At 34.8% G+C, this 13,760-nt stretch overlaps 1 long non-coding RNA gene across 1 annotated transcript; it reads right to left on the bottom strand.

The window, feature by feature from the left end:
* Positions 1-10,150: 10,150 nt before the first annotated feature.
* LOC137818751 (uncharacterized) lies at positions 10,151-12,836 on the bottom strand. The gene is made up of 4 exons (XR_011082136.1): positions 12,158-12,836; positions 11,986-12,055; positions 11,500-11,738; positions 10,151-10,777 (listed from the first exon to the last, which is right to left on the bottom strand). It is a non-coding gene; the product is annotated as an uncharacterized lncRNA (long non-coding RNA).
* Positions 12,837-13,760: the final 924 nt, after the last annotated feature.

Below are 13,760 nucleotides of genomic sequence, written 5' to 3'. Positions count from 1 at the left end.
ATTAAACAAGATAGTATTGTCCATTTGGACTCGAGTATGGTTGATGTTAATGTGTTTGTCATTCACAAAAATGGTTTAGGATGTGGTGACCTGCTGTAAGATTTTGCACAGTGACCAGGGAGAATGATGAATGAGATGAACTGGATTTGTTTATCACACAAGAAATTTGTTTATCACATGAAAAATGAAATTCATCACTTTAAATATTTTGAACAATATAACATTGGTAATACAAACCCGCTGACTATCCAACCTAAACATAAATTATAAATAATATACACCTCGATAACAGTGACATTCGAGAAATGTCTAAACTCAAAACGTCAGTTATTTGTTCAGTTTGCACAAAGTTGATAGTCTATCACTACTTATTCATACATAGGTCACCACTTACTGTGTTTAACTACATTGACACTAAGATTAGAGAATTTTTTCTCAGTGTCCTCCACTGAGGTTACTTTACACACACCTCAGGCACCATTCCACCCAAGAACAACACAAAGCTCAAAATTTCTAAAATTACTTTACTTGTGCATAAACTTGGTATCAACTCATCACTTATTCCTACTTAGGTCACCACTTACTATGCCTGTTACTAACTACACTGACAATGAGATTACAAAACTTGACCTTGGTGTCCTCCATTGAGGTCACTTTGCACACACCATATGCACCAACCAACCCAAGAACCACAATAAGCTCAAATTTACAAAAAATTGACCAGAGTGCAAAAACTTGATAGTAGGTCATCACTTATTCCTATACAAGTCACCACTTATTGTGACTATCAATATTCACATTGAGATTAGAGAACTTGACCTTGATGACCTCCACTGAAGTCACTTTACACACCCCCATGCACCACCCCCACCTAAGAACAAGACAAAACTCAAAATTTCTATAATTACATCACTGTGCAGAAAAATGGTAGCAGGTCATCCCTTATTCCTACACAGGTCACCACTTACTGTGACTTACTACTTTGATGTTGAGAATCTTTACCTTGGTGTCCTCCACTGAGGTCACTTTACACACACCTCATGCACTACCCAAGAACAAAAAAAACTCAGAATTTCTAAAATTATTTCACTATGTAAAAATTTGGTAGTAGGTCACCACTTATTACTACACATGTCACCACTTAATGTGACTGTGACTAACTACATTAATAGTGACATTAGAGAACTTAACCATCGTGTCCTCCACAGGGATGACTTTAAACACACCTCATGCACTGCACCACCCCACCCAAGAACAAGACAAAGCTTAAAATTTCTAAAAGTACTACTTTACTATGCAAAATGTTGGTAGCAGGTCACCATTTATTCCTACATAGGTCACCACTTACTCTGACTAACTATATTGACACTGAGATTACATAATTGTACCTTGGGGTCCTCGACTAAGATCACTTTACACACACCTCATGCACCACCCCACAGAAGAACAAGAAAAAGCCTAAAATTTCATAAGTTACTTAATTGTGCAAAAACTTCCTAGCTAATCATCACTTATTCATACACAGTTCACCACTTAATGTGAATGTGACTAACTAACTACATTAACAGTGAGATTAGAGAACTTGACCTTCGTTTCCTCCACACCTCATGCACTGCACCACCACACACATAAACAACAAAAAGTGATTAAGTATGAATAAAACCCTTCCTAAATTTTCTAATAACAATATGATGATAGTCTTCTATTCCTTTTTTCAATTTACACTGGTCAAATATTCCTTTCCTCTTAGTCTAAAAATAACTACATCTATATTAATTTTATTATACAAGTATAAAGAACTAAAATAAAGTTGCACCATGGACATCATACCATGCACCCTGCATAATGAAAAAAACCAATCAGCCACCATAGTTAATGTTGTCCTTTTAAATTTCAAAACAAAAGAATAAAGTACATAGTTTACACAAAAAAGCACTTTAAAGATCAAGGTTACCATATTTTTGGTATAACAAATCACAAAACGATTACCTGTTATTTATCTCTAAACAAACTATATGCATTACTGTTCAAAATGCAATACAAATAGTACTAATTGTGTAATGGAATACAAACTTCACCTTTGAAACTAACAATGCTTCCGTCTTTTTCTTGAATACGTAGTCTAAGGTGTTCGGTAATAATACATGCTCTAAAGCCAAAATTTATGTCACTAATCAAATTTGCAGTACATTTTTCTCCCATTTTTAAATAGAGCTGCTCACATGGTTTCAAAAAACTAAAATTTGTAGCAAGGCCCAAATTTATGCATTAATTTGGTCCATATCAAGTTCTATCGTGAAGAAGTACAAATTACCACATGGAATGAGAAAAAGCTACCAAAAGTTTGAAAGATCTTAAGCATATCATACATACTAGGATACATTTATATGGCAACTGATATAATCCAAGTAAACAAGGAGATGACCAAGGCCTCAAGAGACAATTCACACTATGAGCAATCATCTCAACAATCAAGTCAATACCCCACCAAAGATTTAGCGGACCTCACTAGAAGAAGAAGTGGGCATAGACCAGAACACCAAATGTTCTTTCTTCCGGTTTCTTAAAAATAAAACATGTTGTAAATAATTTGGGCTCACTTTAGGGGTCCAAATAGCAAGATATGCTAGAATAAGTGCCTTTAGCATAATAGAGGGGGTGTAGTTATCATTTTAGCTTGTGCCTAACCCTTTAGGAATGAAAGTTGACCTAGCTTCTAGAAGAACAAGCCTAGGGTGCGGTTTTGACTTAGTCAAACCCTAAAGGCAGCCCCTCAAACATTTACCATCCTACCCTTGCTCATCTTGTTTTCCAAGGCACCCATTCCTATAAGTAGGGTGCCTTCATGTATTTTCATGTTGAAATTTGATATAGAAGGAAAACTTTGCACAAATTGTGTGAGGTTTGTATGCTCTAGCTTAGGTCTTATCTTGTGAGAGTTGAGAGCTCTTCAAGTGACGACCCTCCACACTCATCTTGGAGAATCCACACTCCAAGTGGCGTGTTCAATATCTTCCATCACCATAAGCTTTCTTTCCTTCATCTCTTCTACCATTTTTTGTATGCCACTTTTCATTTGTATTTTCTATACTTGTCTTGCTTCATTTATCAAATCGGTTCCATTTATTCCATTTGTTTCCTTTTCATATCATTCCAATTCCGCAACATGCACTATTCACACCTTATAATGTGTTTTTTCTTTTATCTTTGGAAGTGAACCTTCACACTTACATAACCACTTGGTTAAGTTCATGTCTAGTGGGGATCTTCCCTAGGTCTCGCCATATGTTTGCTAAAATCAAAATCATAAGTAAAGTGTCACCCCTAAAAGGGATAAATCTAAAATCAACTAACATCAACAACCAAATTTCATCCATTTAAGACAGATGAACAAACAATAAGTGCCTCAAGGAAATATGTCATTTTTCAAAGAAAACCTAAGTAAAACATGTCACATAAGATATTGAATGAATTCCATGTAAGGTTTCAATGTTCATAATGAAATTTAATCATTACTTGATAAATTAAATAAAGTAAATAAAATAGAAAAAAGATATAAGTATAAATAATTACCTTTTATTATTTTAAAAAATAGTTTGGGACAAGAGTTATGTTTTTTCAAGAAAAAATAAATGATTTGCAAAAGAAGGAGAAAGCAGAAAGAAGCCATGTCCTATGTATATCCATTATGCTCGCCCATGCTTCCCTTCCAACTAAACAGTACCCCATCGTCATTGAGGTACACGAGCTCAACCATACAAAAAATATAACTTCCAAAAATAAACAAATAGGGCATAAAGGACTTACCTTTGTTCCAACAAAATACACTACAAACCACAAACAATGTACCACGTCCAAAATGAAACACGACAAAAAAAAACGCCAACACAAACAACAATAACGCAACCACCATGACCACCAACAAAAACTATCACCAAATCCCAAAATAAAATAACAACCCCGAAAAACCCAAAAAAATAACCTTGAAAAATACTAATAAATCTTATCAATGTTCGCACTTTGTGGTTTCATTCGCTCCTCGCCTTCATCTTCTGTTCGCACTTCGCTTTCGCCTTTCGTTCACTCTTTGTGCAGTAGATTCAAGAAAGTGTTCGGTCACTATAAACCCATACCCTCCTGCTTTCACCTTTTCACTCTTTTCCTACAATAACAAAAACACCATTTACAATTTATAACCTTTCAAATTTTAATTTTATTCTTGTAATTTCGAAAAGACCCTTGGCCATGTCATCATCCCCTGCCATGTCAGGATTGTATATTAGCACAACTCATTCTTTGGTGGTCAAGAAAACATTTTCGATTCCACATAACAACTGCTCGAGGCCTCCAAAACATTCACAATAACTTTAGCCAAAATTCCATACGCATAAGAATTGGCACAACAGGGCACATACATTGGTATAAAGGTGATGGTGATGGTGTTGTGTGTTAGAATGTATGGCCTTAAACGAGAGGGGGTGAATTGTTTAAAGGGGGTTTTCGCAAACTTTTTAAGCTAGAATGAAATTCTTTGCAAGAAACCAGATTAGGAATTCAATTAGCCAAGAAACACAGCTCAAAACAGTAAAGCACCAGAAAAACAATCGGGTTGTTTATACCAGTAAAAACAACAGCAACTGAATTTAAAGAGTTTAAGGAAGAGAGAGATGCACAAACAGTTTATACTGGTTCACTCTTAAACCAAGAGCTACATTCAGTTTCCCAGAAACCACTGGGAATCCACTAAGTAATCAAAACCAGATTACATACACACACCACCAAAGAAGTGACCTTGATCCCCTCAAGAAACACACTTCCTTTGGCTCAACACACACACCAAGAATGTTGATCTTGATAACCTCAAGAGCACACAACCCTTCTTGGCTTTACAACACCAGAATGTACAAAGTATTTGCAAAATCCATTTCATAAAACCTCACAACCTTTGAGAATCCATTTCATAAAACCTCTGGGAACAAAATATTTCCTTATTTTGCAGAATCTGACAAAATGGCCTCTTTCCATGCAATAAAAACATTTAACAGCCGGTTGTTTCGACTTAACAATCGATTGTTTTACTGGCAGTTTTGAAAATTTCTTTGAAAAATTATCTTGCTTGTTCTGTGGATTAAAACCTAATCCAGCTCTTCAAAAAACACAATTTTGAGATGCCAGGACATTCTCAAAGTTGGATTTTCCCTTTGAAAGCTTATCCATAGTTCTAATAAGATAATGAACTTTCTTTTCAAGATTTTCACAATTTTCACAAACAAGAGAGTCACACACATGAGAAGAGTTTTTGCAATGTTTTTCAAGCTTTTCAAACTCAATTTTTTATTTTTCCAACTCTTCTTCAAGTGTCTTAACCCTCTTTTTAAGCCAGTTGTTAAGCCCTTTCAATCGGTTGTTTGAGAGAACCAATCGGTTAGCTTCTTCATGAGTTTCTTGAAAAGCTTGAAGCAATTTACTATAATTTTCAGCACTTAGGGAAGCACATGAACTTACATTGCTTGAGCTACATGACTCATCATCTCCTTCTGCAATCAAGCATATGTTTGCTTTTTCATCTTCACTTAATGAGGAGCTTGATGAGGAGACTTCATTTTCATCCCAAGCAATATATGCTCTTCTTGATTTTCCCTTTTTCTCCTTGTAGCTTGATTTCTTTTCATTGCTTTCTTTGTTTGGGCAATCAGCTTTATGTGCCCTTGTTCACCACAACCAAAGCAAGTATAATTGTTAGAATTGAAATCACTAGTTTTCTTGTTGCCATACCTTTCTTTGTTGGCTTCTTTATTGCGATTTCTCTTCAAGAATCTACTAAACTTCTTGGACAGCAAACTAAGGTTTTCTTCTTCACTTTCATCACTTAACTCTTGCTTGCTTTTGTGCTTGGCAGCTTTCAAGGCAATGCTTCTCACATGCTTGTCTTCACTTTCTTGAACATTGAGTCTATTCATTTCTAACTCATGTTCTCTAAGCTTACCAAACAATGAAGTCGTTGTCAAGAATGTCAAATATTTTGATTCAGAAATTGATGTCACCTTAGGTTGCCATGATCTATCAAGACACTTGAGGATCTTGATGTTTAGTTCTTCTTTATCAAAGGTTTTCCCAAGGCTCATAAGGTGGTTGATGATGTGGGTGAACCTCTTTTGTACTTCAACGATTGACTCACTCTTAAGCAATCTAAACATTTCATATTCCTGAATAAGAGTATGCTTTCTAGCTCTCTTCACATCATTGGTTCCTTCATGAGTCACCTCCAAAGTGTCCCACATCTCCTTGGCCGATGAGCATTGAGAAATCCTAAAAAATTCATCCGAATTCAAGGCAGATGTTATGATATTCTTAGCAATACAATTAAATTTGGCCTTCTTATTTTCAGAATCAGTCCATTAAGACCAAGGTTTTTCAAAGGAAGATCCATCTTTTTCAAATTTTGGAATAAAAGGGGCATTTTCAATTGCATCCCAAATTCTCTTGTCAAGAGATTCAACAAAGATTTTCATTCTAAATTTCAAGAATTGATAATTCAAACCACTGAATAGAGGTGGTCTGTTGATTGAAGCACCCTCTCCAAAAGGTAGTTTTTCAGCCATTGAAAAAAGGTTTTAGGATCAAACTTGAGTATTTTTCAAGTACCAAGCTCTTGATGCCAATTGTTAGAATGTATGGCCTTAAACGAGAGGGGGGTGAATTGTTTAAAGGGGGTTTTCACAAACTTTTTAAGCTAGAATGAAATTCTTTGCAAGAAACCAGATTAGGAATTCAGTTAGCCAAGAAACACAGCTCAAAACAGCAAAGCACTAGAAAAACAATGGTTGTTTATACCAGTAAAAACAACAACAACAACTGAATTTAAAGAGTTTAAGGAAGAGAGAGATGCACAAACAGTTTATACTGGTTCACCCTTAAACCAAGAGCTACATCCAGTTTCTCAGAAACCACTGGGAATCCACCAAGTAATCAAAACCAGATTACATACACACACCACCAAAGAAGTGACCTTGATCCCCTCAAGAAACACACTTCCTTTGGCTCAGCACACACACCAAGAATGTTGATCTTGACAACCTCAAGAGCACACAACCCTTCTTGGCTTTACAACACCAGAATGTACAAAGTATTCACAACGAATTACACTTGTTACAGAATGAACTGAAATCAATACAAATGTAATCCTATTCCACTCTCTCTTGATAAACCAAAGCTCAAAGGTGAAAACTTAAATCTTCAAAGCAATCTCTGAAAAACTCAAATCTGTTTTTCTATCTTAAATTTTTGTTATAAAACTTAACCAAACTATTTATAGCTTTCAAAGAATGGTCAAATCATTTAAAGTAGGAGCGTATTCAGTTATAAAATCATTTAAAGCTCACTTAACTAACAAAACAGTTTCAGTTAGGATTTTCAAACAAACAATCGATTGAAAGAGCGAATCAATTGATTGTTTTAGTTTGACAGCAAGTCAACCAACCAAAACAGTTTTCAACCTTTTCAAAAACACCTAAGTGTAAAACAATCAATTGTTTCGACAAAACAACAGGTTGTTTTTTACTTAGTTTGACAAACACTTTAAACTTAAAAGATTTGAAAACACTTAAGCTTTAGATTCAACAAAGAGTGGATTACAATGATAAACTACCCAGATCCTACTCTAAAACACAGTAGCAACTTCAGCCTTCCATCAAACGCTAGGATTTTGATTCTTCAAAGCTTTTGATCACACTTGATTCAACATTGTGAAGCTTCTTTATGATGGAGTTTGTCCCTAATATTAGAACTTGCAATTAAGATATTGCAAATCAATCATGTCTCCAATATTAGACCAAACTTGACCTATTATTGAGATTCAATTCACTGACGTTCCCCAGTTTCATGATCTCCTACCACAACATTCAACTAATTATCACTCAATTTAAGCGTTTCGAGCACAAAAAGCGTTCCAAAACTAGAAGGAACCAAACTAGCAAGAAAGTTACCAGCAAGAGAAAAACCCTTCAGGTTCCTTGTTTCCCCGAGAAACTAAGGAATTAACCCATAGAAGCGGTTCCCCTCAAGATAAAAAAAAACCTTTAACAACCTACATTTCACAATGTTAGGCGGAACTCCATTGGATAACAAATTATTCTCGACTTTAAACTCCTTCAATGCTAAAAAGTTCCCAATATCAACTGACAAAGAACTAGTAAAGTGTTGGAATATATGGTTGAAATAAGAGGGGGTGAATTGTTTTCGCAGGATTTTCGAAAATACTGATGTTTGATTGAAAAGATCAATTAAATCAATCAATTGATTTATCTGTTCAACTAGTTATTTAACAAATTTACAGTTTTGTGACAAATATAAACCTCTTGTTTTTACAAATCAACAGATTCTTTTATGCAGAACACACAATACAAAATATAAAACAGTTTATCAGAGTAAGGAAGAGAGAATCACACAAAGAAATTTATATTGGTTCACTCTTAACCAAAAGTTACATCCAGTCCTTAGCACACCACTGAGAATTCACTAAGTAATCAAAACCAGATTACAAAAAAACTAAGAATGTTCATCTTGAACCATTCAAGAACACACAACACTCTCAACAAAAACATAAATTTCAAAAACACTATCTGAAATTGTTTACACCACAATATAAAATAAGATTGAATTAGAATACACCTGGGCTTTACACAATTGAAGAACAGAAGAAGAAATAACCCAAAATCCTATTTCACACAGAAGCAATGATCCAAGATATCAACATGCACTACAAAAAGTCATGTATGAAGTGGCGATTTTAATATGACGATTATTAATAACCACCACAAGTTTCCGTGTAATACGACATCTTAGTAACCGCCACAATTATCCTTTGGAACGTGTCATTTTGAACTGCCGCAATTCTTCTCCGAAATAAAAACCCTGTGTTTTCCTTCCTTCCATACACCATTCCTCATTATTCCCAATTTTTTTAAAACCTACTTTGACTTTTGGAAGCCGAATTCACTCTTAACTCTTCACACCTTTCGTAAACAATCACGAAACCTCTTTTCTCTCTCTCTGCTAAACAATCTTCACGAAACCTCTCTTCTCTCTCTATGCTAAACAATCTTCACTAAACACTCACGAAACCCTACCTCTCTTCCCTCTCTCTTTCTGCAAAAAAACTCTTCATGAAACCTCTCTTCACTAAACACTCACGAAACCTCTCTTCACTCTCGCGCTAGGTTCTTCATTCTCGCCCTCATGAAACACAAACTATAACCTAAGTTAGTCCTTTACTCTCGCCTTCATGCATCTTCTCACTCTCGTGCGCCCGAAACCTAACCCTCACTCGCGCCCTTCACTGTCCGCGATTGTCATCGTTTTTATTGTCCGTCCACTACAAGAAACAATGCAAATAGCGTGAGTCATATATGGACACAAATACTCAAAAGCCAGCGCAAAATCACTTTTTGTGTAGGCTTAGCATCCAAAAAATGTGGAAGCTAATACCTTGGATGCTAACACTCTAGCGTGGGACTCAAAAGCTGACACAATTTAAGTAGGCTAAACCTACGCAAAATGGACACAATTTGAATGGGCTGAACCCCCACAATATGGATGCATTTTGAGTGGTATAGCAATGTAGACACATTTTGAGTGAGTGTAGCCTACACTTCTTGGATGCTAATTAAAATAAATTAATGGGCTTAACCGACACTACATAAAAATAATTTAAAATGTTAGTGTGGGTTACACCCACAATAAAAAAAAAAAAAAAAATAAGAACAAAATTTTGAATGTTTTTTCAGTTTCTAATAATAAAATTGTCTTATATATTTTAATTACTAATAACTATCATTAATTAATTCCACCTTCTAATCTAAATCTTTAATTGTTTCAAGAGAGATTGGGTACATATACAGTGATTAAATGTATTAATCAACGAGAAGTTATTGTCGAATATTTTTCATAACTGTAAAATACTAGTATTAATTTTTCAGTTTCTGTTTTCTCAATTTTTTCACATTCATTTAAATCTTCCAATTTCTATTTCAACCCCAGTATTAATAAAAAAACAAAAATTGTCTTCTAATATATACATAGGGACAATACTACATTCTACTCTTACCCTTGAAATCAAGATTGCACTATATTAAATAATGAACAAAAATCATTAACTGCAAAACTAAAAAATTGCCAAAAAACTATAAAAGAATGTGTATAACACATAAGATATGGATTTACACGTATTTTTCCTACCTTCAATCTTTCTCTCTTTCAAGATAACACAAAGTCTAATCACATCACTAACATGATTGTTAACTTTAGATATAAACAATATGCATTGAAAGTGTTAAAGGTGATAAAAGAAAAGTACAATATAATATAATCTCAGGCACTTCAATGGCATGCTCTCATGCTACAGCAGCTGCATATGTCAAGTCATTTCACTCCAATTGGTCTCCTACCTTGATCAAGTCTGCATTGATGACCACTGGTAATGACATTGCTAAGTTACTAATAGTATGTACCTTCGAGTGTGCTTGAAAAAAAAAACTAAAATTATGATCACCTAATTAAGATAAAAGTGTAAGTATGCAATCAATTACACAGAAACAACATGATTTTCTTTATCATTAGTTAGCCAAATTGACCATCTCTTTTGCACTCTATCGACAGCTACTCCATGAGTCGTACTCTTAATCCTGAAGCTGAATTTTTATATATTTTCACAGTATGTGAGTATTATACTTATTTACAAACTCTCAAGCAATGTGAATCCCCCTTTTAACTCGAGTTCCTGCATAAATCACAAAGTTTCAAGACTAAATAACTTGGCTACACATTCCATTTAGAATAAAAACCAAATAGAAAATAACTAAACAAAAAAAACACTGTTTTAAAAGATATCTACAACATGTACCTTACACACACAAATCTGTAGACAAAAAGTTATCAAGCAATCTTAGCTTTTCTATTTGAATAAACAAATCCTTTTCTATCATTGATCTCTGTGATCTTCCTTTTGCTATCTTTAAATTATTTTATTTATAAAAAAATCAACTCATCACAGAAGACACAGCTTAAATAGTGTTACCACTTTAAAGTCATAATAAGTTCATACTTCAGACTGAAATTCAGCATACTAACATGATCATGATGTGCTAGCTCTCTCACATGCACAGAGTCAATGTCACGAGTAAGCTTTTGTAGTGAAGTGGGCTTAAGGTGTTGTAGTGAAGTGGAGACTTGATTAAAGCAAAAAATCAACTCATCACAGAAGACACAGCTTAAATAGTGTTACCACTTTAAAGTCATAATAAGTTCATACTTCAGACTGAAATTCAGCATACTAACATGATCATGATGTGCTAGCTCTCTCACATGCACAGAGTCAATGTCACGAGTAAGCTTTTGTAGTGAAGTGGGCTTAAGGTGTTGTAGTGAAGTGGAGACTTGATTAAAGCAAAAGCAATTTATTGGAGGGTCAAAGCACAAACATTCACAAAATTTTGAACTCACCAGAAAGTGATCCAATTACACTGTCGGCACTAACAGACACACAAAGGAGAGGAGCCATGCTTCCAGCATAATCAACTACTTCCATATCATTGTTATACGTGTATCCTAATATATGTCAGCAACTGATGAAGATTGTGCTCACAATAATTCCATATGCAACTCTAAGAATCACAACCACAAGAACAATGCCTTAAGTTGTCTTTGGATTCCCTGCCCCCTGTTCATTTGAAACCCGAGTGCTACAAAACAAAAACCACATTAATTTGTGGGGTGATTATGCATTAGCACAAGAATAATACACTACTAATTAACACCATATTCCTATCAACATACTCTTTTTAATTTGCTACAATTTATTGAAAATCACAACATTTTGCAGATGTTAACTTTTCTAAGGAGTCTTACTTGTGAACTTTAGCTTTTAATAATAGAACGTAACAAATAGTAGGGTGAGGCAACCAGAAAAGGAACAAATTTGGACCAAACCTTGTCAAAGTTATAACAGCATAAGGAACGAAGTAGTGAAAGGAAGTAGTGAAAGGAAGTAGTGTTAACGCTGCAAGGGTGTGACAAAAGTTAGATCATACGCAGAAACACAAAAATTAAATACCCAATCTTACAACGTACAGGAACCAAAATTGAACATGAATCAACTCACCTTTTAAATCAATGATAAATGTTCACAACATCGTAGCCACAATCTATTTTGCCTTTTACCCAGAACATCTCACTAGCTCACTCTCAATTTTGAAGATTGGAACCGATTACGATTTCTCACCGATCAGGGTTCGTCACCGATTAGGATTGGTCACCGATTAGGATTGGTCACCGATTAGGGTTCATCACCTTACTCACCAATGATACTTTCCAAGCAATCCTTCACTCACCACACTCACCAAACTCACCACAGAAACGAAGAAATGGAGGCAAAAGCAGATAAAGGCAGAAAGAAATGGGTTGAGAAGTAATGACCACGAAGAAGACGAGAGGAATTGCGCTGCTGAATCGGTCGCGCGACGTCGACGACTACGTTTTGGTCAGTCCTATTCTCTCCCACGCGCATTGCTTCACTCCGATCACTTCTCCTTTTCGCTGTTTTCACTTTTAGGTCACATTTTACGAATGTCTTTCCCTCAATGCCTGCTGCGTGCCTTTTATTTTTGGTGTTCGTGATTTTAGGAATTCGATTTCACTCGAGTGGAGGATTGGTGATTGGTGTTTTTTTTTTTCGTTTCGTTTGCTTTTTTTACTTCACTGTGTAGCTGATCAAGCGCTCCCACTCGAAAAGTTTTCAATCTTCTTCAAAACCGTACAATTTTTAAATAAAACAATTAATTATTTGCGTAAGCTAGCTTAGCGTGAGTTTAACCTTCAAAACTTTAAGGAAGTGTAGCGTCGGCTTACCCTTCAAAATTTTAAGTAGGTATAACGTGGGCTTCACCTTCAAAAACTTTAAATTTTTTTAATTGTGAAGGTTTAGCTGACACTATTTAGTGTCCATAGTGTTGCCGTCACTTTTTATTGCAACTAAATGTAATTTTTTTGTAGTGGTCATCACCGTCTCCTGGGAAGGATTTCAAACTTCTCTCCACCATCATTTCTTCAAATTTGAAATCTACTACTGGAATTTTCTTAATTTGTGAAATTTATTGTGGTTCTTAATTTGTGAAATCTATTGTTTTTAATTTATAAAATCTATTGTTCTTAATTTGTGAAATTTATTGTGTATGACTATGTGGACTGGGTTAACGATTGATTGTCTTTGTCCTACGTTGGTTATTAATTTTCCTTGTATTAACCGTTGATCTTTCACTTACCAAAAATCTAATGCTTAGGTTTCTATAGTAATAGAGGTAAATTCATTTGTCAAGGATCATTCAACTATTTTAATCTCAATTACTTATTTTAAAAAATTCAAGTGTGAGATGAGAAATATTTAAAAAATCTATTACCTATTATTTAAATGAGCATCAACATTACCTATTATTTAAAAAATCTATTTTAATTGCGTCGTTGTCTGTTTAATTGCTAGTTCCATTATCACTGATTCATGAGAGTTGGTTCGAACCAACGGATAATTGAGTTGGTGATTTGGAGAATATACGAGAAAAAGTGACAAATAGTTTAGGTGAAGAAGCAACAAGTGATGCTGAGTTTCGGTGAAGTAAATTTGGGGAAAATTGATCCAGTCAAGAACTGATTCATTTGATCAAAGTAAATCGTGATAGAAGCGAATTTTACGGAGGTACAAGGTAGAATTA

The sequence above is a fragment of the Phaseolus vulgaris genome, chromosome 10 (genome assembly GCF_000499845.2).
Source record: "Phaseolus vulgaris cultivar G19833 chromosome 10, P. vulgaris v2.0, whole genome shotgun sequence".
NCBI lineage: Eukaryota > Viridiplantae > Streptophyta > Magnoliopsida > Fabales > Fabaceae > Phaseolus > Phaseolus vulgaris.
This window is presented reverse-complemented; position numbering and strand designations above follow the sequence as displayed.